Consider the following 8,741-nt stretch of genomic DNA (forward strand, 5'->3'; position numbering starts at 1 on the left):
GAGCAATGAAGTCTCTCAATATCATGTAATACATTGGGTTCCCTGTTGGCCTCAAGGTTCTCCAGACCCCAAGAAGAATCATAGAATATCAGGGTTGGAAGGGACCTCACAAGGTCATCTAGTCCAGCCTCCTGCTCAAAGCAGGACCAATCCCCAGACAAATTTTTGCCCCAGACCCTTATCTGGCCCCCTCAAGGACTGAACTCACAACCCTGGGTTTAGCAGGCCAATGTTCAAACCACTGAGCTATCCCTCCCTCCCAAATCTGTTTCCCAGGCTCCAGTGAGAGTTGAACTCACCACCCCTGGTTTACAAGGCCAATGCTCTAACCGCTGAGCTATGGAGCCCCTATATGAAACAGTACAGTAGCCAAGCTAACATGGTTTCACCATTTCCTTGCAGTGATGCCCTTAGCAGTGGCCGTGTACTTACAGCAGTTTATCCAGAACACATTGTTTTACTTTCTCAAGGGAACATGCCAGAAAAAGCAACATATTTCCGAGTTTTCATGAACCAGCCCTGCCCCCAGTGCTAAACACTCCCCCGCTTGCTATGCATTATTGGTGTAAGGGGACTGCAGCTGGCTAAGCCAGAGGGGGCAGGGAGGAGTACTACCACTTAGCAACCTTTTCCCTCTGAGTGGCCCTTATTACTTAATTTGCATGTAATATCCACTATTTTGCTTCCCTCTGCACTGGACAGTGGAGAGGAACACATGACCACAGTCACATCTTGGTTTGTCTATTATCACTCCCCATCTTTGTCAACAGCAATTGTTGTAACATGTACTAACAAACCATAATCATTTACAATATTAGCACCATGTTTGCATCCTTACCACAAAATGGCAACCATCCATGGTATTATTTTATTACATATTATTATGTATGGTGCCAATGGTTTTTCTTAAACAAAAGAAATAGGCACATTCTCTTGAATAAAAATAAGGTTCTTTAGTACAGGAAAATAAGTTCACTGATCTGTAGCCAGCAACCTTTGTGTGACAGAGGAAAGTTTTCTAAAATTACCAAGAGGCCAATTCCTGCCAGCTCTATGCAAACAAGTAGTTCTTCTAGCATTAGGCTTTGAGATCTTGAAGTCAGTAGGACTAATCACTTGGGTATAGCAAGCAGGATTTGGTCCAAAGATAGCAACATAACTGGTTGGATATTTTTCCTTTTAACAAGCTACAATGTATGCTATAGTTAAAAATAAAGTACAAAAAGAGATGGTCTTGCAGCCATGGTGCTAAATTGCATCCAAGAGATGCAGGTTCAAATCTTGCAACTTCCATAGACTTCCTCACTGGTGGTTTCTAAGTCACCTAATCTATTTCTCTCCAGCCCTGATTCAGCAAGTGCTTACATGGTTTGCTGGATCAGGCTTTTTTGTGTTCTAGTTTCTGTGTAAAGTGAAGATAATAATGTTTCCTGACCTCACAAGGTGATGAGAAGTTTAAATCACTGAATGTTTGTGGGGTGCTGAAATACTATGTGATAAGAGCCACGGCAGTCTAGACAGATAGACTCCTCACAGTGATGAACACTTTACAGGGTTGTCCTAATATTTCAGTGCATGCACCCACCCACACAATCTTTTTTTTTTCTCTCACACATATACTGTCTAACTCATTCTTTAAATTCACTGTGAGATTCGGTCATCATGTATTACACCAATTGGAGAATGCATCAACTGACATTACAGCAGGTTAAGACCATTAATAAAATCTACTGAATAAGCAACCTTCCAATGAACATGTGCCCTGTGGTAATGATGAAACTGTCAGTAACAACTAAGCAGCAATAACAAACCTACATAAGGAAACTAATAATCATCTAACCTATGGTAACTGGCGGGTAACGATCTAACTCGATACTATAATGTATACCTTTGCTTAATGAGTATAGTGAAGCAGAGAAAGGGAAAATAAGTGCATATCTCAAAGTGCTCATTCAGTAAAAAGCAAGTGAGGCACAGTTGTTAATGACTGATTATTAGCTGTTAAAAAAAGCCTTTTGTCAAATGATGCGGGGACGCATACATATATTAGTTTGTGGTCACAGTCCTTATCACTGTAGTATTAGAAAGCTGGATCCTACCAAAGCTTTACTTTCTTGAGCAGCCCAATTGAAGTCAATGGGCCTACTTGTCTGAGTATAGGTTACATGATTCAGGTTGCATACTGTTATACAATGGTAGCAAGCAGTATAATAATAATGTATTCTTTATGGGTGTGAGAAATGGGTGACATAACAAAGCCATCTTAAGCATCTGGAGTGGTACCAACTGTGCTGCCTTAGGAAGATTCTCCAGATGGGAAAATCACCAATGCCAGCGTTCTCTCTGCAGCTAATACCACCAGTGTTGAGGTGAAGATTATGAAACATCAGTGTCACTGGGCTGGCCATTGTATGCGGATGGCTAATACTCATCTTCTGAAGCAAGTTCTCTTTTTTCAACTTAGTCATGGTAAGAGGACTCACAGAGGACAGAGAAAATGCTACAAGGACACCCTGAAAGTATATCATAAGAAGGGAGGCATTGACCTCATGAATTGGGAAGTGTTGGCTGGCAACAGATTGCGATGGTGTCGTATCATACATCAAGCCTCAGCCCGTTTTGAAGAGAATCACCTTGCTCAAGTGGCTGAGAAACGGCAGAGGAGAAAGGAGAGTGTACAGCATCCCAGCCAGCAGTTGTGTTCTCTCCAAGCAACCACCTGTCACATATGTAGAAAAACCTGTAGAGCACAGATTGTACTGCTCAGCCATCTTCAGTCTTATCAATGATTTTTCCCCCCGGCAGACATCATCCGCGTATGGAGGGATAGCCACCGCCAAATAATGTAAAAGGAAATTTTTATCTGATGGAAAGAAAGTGTTTCCATAATAAGGGCAGGAGGGTCCTCATAGTAAAAGCAGAAAGGCTTATCCTACATACAGAAGCTGTGCTGATTTAACACTAATGAAGCACTACAACTCCCCCGGCCAGTATTGTTGTGCAAGCATACTATACCTACCAGCAAAGCAGCCCTAGTGTGGATGCAACTTATACTGAAAAAACTGCACTTAAGCTTCTTCCAGGCACCACTGAATAAGCTATGCCAGCAAAAGTGCAATTTTGCTGGGATAACTGCATCTACACTAGGGGATTTTTCCTGGCATGCTATGTTATTCACAAATCACACCTCTTCATACCTCCAACCGCCATAGCTATACCAGCAAAAGTTTATCGTATAGACCTGGCCCGGTGTGGACACAGGTATCCTTGTATAAAAGCACTTTATATCAGTATAGCTATTACTATACAGGAAGGGAGATAGACTATACCAGTATAAGGCTCCTTTATGCGAGTATAACTGTATCCACACTAGGGGCTGAACCGATATAACAATGTTAATAAAAAATCATATCAGTAACTCAAACAGCTGTATTGCTATAAAAACTATGTAGACTAGCCCATGGCATGGTTAGCAAGAGGTAGGGGGCAACAAGCTAGAGAGGAGAACTATGTGAAATAATGGCACATTCAGAGGTAGTGGGGCAATATTCTGAACCATGCAACCCCTTGATGTCACATTGGGCAGAATGTTTTTTTGCAGTCACTGAAGAAATGGCCTACCTTGGTATAAACTCTCAGGTGCCCTGAATAGTGTTTACATAGGCAGGGATGCCTGGTGTGGAGCAACACCAAAGAATAACTCTTGTGGACTATTACCTCGTGCTGCCACAGTTGCAGCAGGGTGAAAGGAAGGGTGCTGGCAGGAAATCATGCTTTCAGGTCCCGATCTTCCACGATTAAGTAAATGGAAGCTTTGACACTGACTTTAATGAGCATAAGATGAAGAGCAGTGATGTTAGAAGGTATCTTCCATAAGCCAGAAGTATTCTGTTACACCTCTACCCCTATATAACGCTGTCCTCGGGAGCCAAAAAATCTTACCGCATTATAGGTGAAGCCGCGTTATATCAAACTTGCTTTGATCTGCCGGAGTGCGCAGCCCCCTCCCTGCCCCCAAACCCCGGAGCGCTGCTTTACCACGTTATATCCGAATTTGTGTTATATCAGGTCGCGTTATATTGGGGTAGAGGTGTACTTGTTATTATATATGCATGTTTATAGTGCCCATCCTTATTGTATCTGGGTTCAACATAATGAAAAAGCAGTGATAAAATGAAAATTGCCTTTATGTTGATGAAAATCTATAAACATTTTTTGTTTCTATTGATTTTCTCTGTTTCCTCGTGAGCAAGGACAGCTTTGGTTTATAAAAAGAGCTCTCTGTTTGTGGAAGACATTGACTTTATGCAAGCAGCCAGACTGGGAAAAGGAGGAGAGTGGATCATGTGATTCTCTCAAAGACAGCATAGATTACACTTTAATATGTCTTGAGAGCTCTTCTTTCTCTTTCTCTCCATCTCTTCTTTTTATCTTTTAGGATCCAGTCCTCCAAAGGGTCCTGCTACAACTACTAGAGACCAGAGATTGGAGAGCAGGGGAACCCAGTTGGAATGGTTTAACTGTAAAGGAAGACTGGAGATAAGACTGTGGGTCAAATCTTGTGCTAGTGTAAATCACCCTAGCTCCAGTGAAGGCAATGCCTTCTATTGTTTTAATTGGAGCAACCCTAACTTATATCAATTAAGAATATTGCCTTATATTTCCAGGAATTAACAAACTGTGGATCAAACTAAATTCTGCATTGTCGTTCTTATGTTGTAGCTCTATTCTGTTTTCTTAGGGGGAAGGTAATGGTGTTACTTACAGTATGTTCACTGATATATGGTTATCATTAATTATCTTTTTGTACATTATGCATATCCTATTAATAGATGCACTTCCAAGCTGTAAGGATCAAGATAAATTGATTGACCAGCTGTTACTCTGGGGACGCAGTATTTCTGCAAAGTAGCCAAAGCTGTGAGTTTTCACTTTGTTTTAACCAGTATTTATCATCACTTTGTGTGAAAAGGGAAAAGATACCTTATCAAATGTGGTTAATTCTTCTACTGTGCACAAAAAATAAAAAGCTTTGCTTTCTCTGTTTAATCTGTTATTTGTGGATCTCTCTCTCTCTCTCTCTCTCTCTCACACACACACACACACACACACACACACACACACACACACACACACACAGTATGTACCTTTGGTTTACTTTCAAATATTTTATAAAAAATACTTTGGCTGAAACAGTAACAGCCGGGCTGCCATCTGCTGGTTGATGCTCTGCAGAATAATTATATTAGCCAAGTAAATTGCATTAACCTGAGAGAAGTGTGCTCTGTATTACACTGTATCGGACACTTCAGTAGTTAGTATTGCAAATCAAAGGACATATGGGAAAAACAAAAAAATCAAAATGACCAAAACCTGATCTGGACATCATCTATTCACAATGTGATTTGTTGTAAGTCTTATTCTAGTCTTAATGATTCTGATCATATAAACTTGGGTTTATATGCTGAAAAGCACCATGAATCTGATGCTGTGTGCTCCTAGCAGGAGTGTTTTGCAAACCTAATTTTCTGCCTTTTATTTAGAGTCTGGGGGAAGAGGGAATAGAGTGGGGGGAGAGGAGAGAGGTTGAATTTATGAAATTCTTTCTTTGGGAATCAGCAGATAGTGCTTCTGGAGATGGAAATGTTTCCTCTTGGACTGACTCCATCTCCGTTTTTGGTCTGCAAACCCTTGAGGTTAATGGCTGAGGTTGGAGAACTTGGAGCACATGCTAGTGCTTTGAATATGAAAAGGGGAATTTGTACAATATGAGCACATTAGTCATTTGCAGTTCACTAATTATCTGTTTTATTTTAATGCTAATGCTTCATTTAAGTAGAGTAATTGACATCCTAATATAAGAGAGGAAATTCATGGCATATATAGCATTTGTAGCCATAATAAATCTGATTTCATTCCGCACACATAGGAAATAGTCTACTTAGGTCTCTAAAGTAAATTAGAAGCTTGCTGAGACCTTGCTGCTCTAAGTAACACCAAGGACAGGCTAACATGACATACTATTGTTGCCATAGTAACAGGGATGTGCACCAGCAGAATCATGACTATATAGCATCAATTTAGTGCTCTACTAAACACAAAATAATACCTCTCCTAATTATGCTATGGCTTTGATTCTTAAGAATGTGGTGCCACTGTTAGCTAGAGTCAACCATATGAAATTTCTGAAGAAATGGGTGGGGGCACATTTAGCTCTCTGTACATCTACCAACATGAACAAATGACTCCACAAGTCTCCCATAATTGTCCTAAATATGCCACTTAGAGAAGCTAATTGAATGTGTGCCATTTGGCAGTCCCCTTCTATAAAACCTATCTGGGGCTTTGTGATATGAGCCACTTCCCAGAGCACGGAGGTTCAAACTTGACTCAGAACCACATCTGGTGCTTTTGGGAATCATACTCAATATCAGCATTTACATTGCACACACACAACTTCCAAAATATTTTACCCATACTCTGAATCATAATCTTTGGAGGGAAAAAAATCTATTGTGATTAAATGATTAAATGTATTGATGGTAAACCATTGACTCTGATGAATCCACAGTATGGTACAAAATGGTTATAACCAGCTTAATGAGAAATGATTCTGGAGGCAAAAAGGCTATTTTCATCTAGCTGGGCTTTCGAGCTCACATGATGTACAGTTTCCAGACGCTCTTTTAGCTCAGTAATGTACATCAAGTGATCTCAAACAGGATACTCCTTCTAATCCTCTCAGTCCGGAGCCCTGACATTTGTTACTAGACCTGATTCAGCAAGGTATTTATGTATGCATGTAACTTTTAAGTACAGGTGCAGTCCCACTGAAATCAAAGGGACTACTTGTGTATTTAAAATGAGCGTGCATAAGTATCTTGCTGATTTGGAGTCTGACCACTTCATTTTGCTCTGCATTGTCCCTCAAACACATCATGCTGTTCCCTCTAAATGGGTTGGCACTTTCAGCTTATTCATTTTGAATCTGTGTTCCCTTATGGATTTGCAACAAATGTGAACATGATTAGATAATTACGTTTTTTTCAGTGAGTGGAATGTTAGTCCCAGAACCACAAACTTGTTTGTGGAAAATCTCTGAAACCCTGAAATGGTCCATTATCCTTTCCCAGGCCACATATCTGGTTGACCCATTTTTTTAGGACAAGAGCTGAAGGCAGTTCCCCATGGAGCCATCTTCTACTCAGCGATGTATTTTTATTTTCACTTGTCTTTGGTTTTCTTTCTCCTCTGCTTTGTCCGTTGGGGGTATGTACAGAATTGATCATATTACCACTTTAACAAATCAAAAGGAGTCATGTTTTCTTTAAATATTCTTTTCCAATCTAAATTCAGTTCCTAGCCTTAGTTAACTGCATACAAAAACAAGCACATTTCCTATATGAGTAAAAGTTCTATTTTTAGTGCATTTTAGAATCATGAGGGGCAGGGGGAAGGGTTTCTCCTGAAAAGACAATGTGTATGAAGGTTTCCTGGTTATTCTTCTAAAGGACATTTTTCTTCTAACAATGATTATACTTCTAACAAGGTTCAATGCAAACCATGATTTTACAGGATATAGCATCATTTCTGAGGAGCACACTGACACCTGGTGGAATACAATTTTATAAAGATTTACTCTATGAAATGCTATGAATTGTACAGTCTGCCCATTGCTTGTACTAGTAGAATACTTTGATCATTTTTGTATACCCAGCAAAACACAGAATAAATGCATCTCAATTTTCTAGACTATCTGTTCCTGTGATTATCTTTAAAACCCTGATAGCATCATCTGTGTATACTGTTTAGTAGGGGGGCATATTCTCTAGATGGTCATGTGAACTCCCAGCACTAGTAATGAGAGTTTTGTGCATGCACGGATAAGAGACTATCACTAGATCTTGAAACAAAGATCCACTACTGGTGGACACTGTATAAAGTTTAACTTGATAAAATACTGAATATTTCTACTTTTCAGACATTTTTCAATTGTATATAAGACAGCAGCAATGTAATATCTTTTGCTTTCATCCTATATTTCATTTGATTCCATTAGCTTTTACATTAGTTAAATATAGTGTGTACCTGTTTTATAATCTGATATTAAAAGGGATTATACTCCTACCAATAGTTTTCTCTAGACTTAATTTTAGCCTCTGCTTCTTACAGATAGTAGCCTTCTGACAGATCTAGGATTACAAGATGGATTTGCCTGAAATAACCTCTGCTTTAATAAATCCTTAGCAAAAATTATGGACAATCCTTCAGAATTAGCATAACTCCATTGAAGTCAATGGAAATAGTCTGTTATACACTAGTTGAAGATCTGACTCAATGTATCTTGGGTCTTATTCTCAGTTACTTATGGCAGGTACTGGGTGGGGTGGGGGCTTTAAGCCATATTTTTGCTCCCCATATTCTGGGGCCATACAAAAACTGGAAAAGAGATTCACCAGATGAACTCAATAACATACATTTGAGGAAATCACCCAACCACTTGCAAATATTCTGCAAATAGAAAAAGAAGTTAAATTAGTTAAATAATTTGTTCACAACAAATGATTTCCTCCGAACTAATCAAGACTATGTTGCTAAGTATGTAATAGCTGTCTGCAGTTAAAATTTGATAGTGGCAATTTGTAGAATGCTGTACTTCATCTAAGAAAATGAATTGGGCATTCACCACCTCATAGTGACTCACTGCAACAAATCCAGTTAGACATCAGCACCTGAAGGGG

At 39.5% G+C, this 8,741-nt stretch overlaps 1 non-coding gene across 1 annotated transcript; it reads right to left on the reverse strand.

Annotated features, from left to right (window-relative positions):
* Positions 1 to 274: 274 nt before the first annotated feature.
* Positions 275 to 347, reverse strand: TRNAT-UGU (transfer RNA threonine (anticodon UGU)). The gene has a single exon. It is a non-coding gene; the product is annotated as a tRNA-Thr (tRNA).
* Positions 348 to 8,741: the final 8,394 nt, after the last annotated feature.

This window comes from Malaclemys terrapin, chromosome 2 (assembly GCF_027887155.1).
Source record: "Malaclemys terrapin pileata isolate rMalTer1 chromosome 2, rMalTer1.hap1, whole genome shotgun sequence".
Taxonomy (NCBI): Eukaryota; Metazoa; Chordata; order Testudines; family Emydidae; genus Malaclemys; species Malaclemys terrapin.